This window comes from Propithecus coquereli, unplaced genomic scaffold (assembly GCF_000956105.1).
Source record: "Propithecus coquereli isolate 6110/MARCELLA unplaced genomic scaffold, Pcoq_1.0 Scaffold119, whole genome shotgun sequence".
Classification (NCBI taxonomy): domain Eukaryota; kingdom Metazoa; phylum Chordata; class Mammalia; order Primates; family Indriidae; genus Propithecus; species Propithecus coquereli.
Window position 1 is genome coordinate 1,629,416 of NW_012135969.1, and position 1,895 is coordinate 1,631,310.

Here is a 1,895-nt window from a genome sequence, read left to right on the forward strand (position 1 = left end):
CCTATTATTTTATATTATATAGAATATTAATGTTGACAAAAGCAGCTAAAGTGATTGATGACTTCTCTTTTGAAATGTATGGCTTTTGAAGGGAATATTCAGATCTTAAAAGTGGCAAATAAATCCACTGACCAACATTTTATGAGTTGCATCACTAATATGAAGCTGAATATTAGCACAGCTGTTCTTTGTTAAATAACTCTCACCTTGAAATATAAAATACTTCAAAACAAATTTTACATATTTAACTTTATAACATATTTACATATGTAACCTATGCAATAATGCATAACAGATGTGCGATGTGACTAATAGGCATAAAGCAAGATGTAAATGTTAGGAAAACTGTTAATATGTCCCCATTTCTCCCAAATTAGAGGAAAACAAATCTTTTCTAGCACCCCCCTCATCTCTCAACTTATATCTATGACAGAGTATGGTGAAAGAAATAGTAAGATAAAGAAAAGAACACAGTATTTGAAAGAAGGAGCTTGAAAGAGAGCTGTGTACATGGCCTTGTGTTACGTGTGTTATGACATAGTCTTTAATAAATTATTTAACTTTTGCAAGCTTGGACCCCTCATCTTTAAAATGTGAACCATAATCTCTCTGAGTTGTTATGAGGTTTAAATTTAAAGGGTAAAAGGTAGATATGGCTCAAAAAAGATATTCATATTTATTACCCTTTGGAAATAACTGAAGTTTAATGTGTTACTCAAGGCCACAGACTGAGCTACCCCGGGAAACAGAAACTAAAATATGGATCTTGGACTGAACTCATGGTTTAGTCATAGTACACACAACAGATGCTGTGTACATCTCTAAACTAAGTGGCCTATGTAATTATACTAATAATATGCCACTTACCTATCAAGGGTATTGTAAAGATTTAAATGAGCTCAACTTTGTAAAATTAGCACAGTGCCTTGCACGTAAAATGTGCTCAATGCTAGATTTTGTTATTAGAACATTATGATGATAGTGATGATGTGATAGGCAATGGGAGGACATGGAGATGTACAAAGTAAATTTTAAGACGCTGATTGGGAACATCTGGCATCTAGATGGGATGACTTATGACATGAAAGTACAAGAAGTAATTTACTCACACTTCTAGCCTTAGTTCTGTCTGCCTCTCTCCCCACCCCTAAAAGGATAATGGTTATTTAGTGGACGAAACAGTCTCTCTAGTGAAATACATATTATAATGAGAACTAGTACAAGTCCTCTTGTATGTATGACAAGGAAAGGTATAGCATGTTGGAGAAGAGGTGTTTATAATATGAGAAAGCTAGAAAAAGTTCTTTTTGAATGTTTGACTAACTATGACTTAAGAGTATACTAAGTTATATTGGATCTAGGATTCCAGTATTATAAATTTGAATAAATTCTACCGGTTCTATTATTTGTATGCATCAAACTCTAGATTATAAACTCTCTGAAGGGAGAGACTATAGGATAATCATCTCAGAAAAGTGTTTTGAGAATAATAAATAATGCATTCACACTGCTGTTCTCCATTTTGTATTAGCTACCAACAATGGCTGAAAATATGCTGACTAGATAGAATAAATAAAATTCGTTAGAAAAATAGTTTTACATATAATAAAGAACTGAGGCTGGGTGTGGTGGTGAATGCCTATAATTCTAGCACTTTGGGAGGCCGAGGCAGGAGGATGGCTTGAGGCCAGGAGCTGGAGATCAGCCTGCACAACAAAGTGAGACCCTGTTTCTACAAAATTAGCTGCACATTGTGGTGTGTGCCTGTAGTCTCAGTTACATAGGAGGTTGAGGCAAGAGGATGGCTTGAGCCCAGGAGTTTGAGGTTGCAGTGAGCTATAATTATGCCACCACACTCTATCCTGGGCAACAGAGCAAGACCCTGTCAAAAAAAA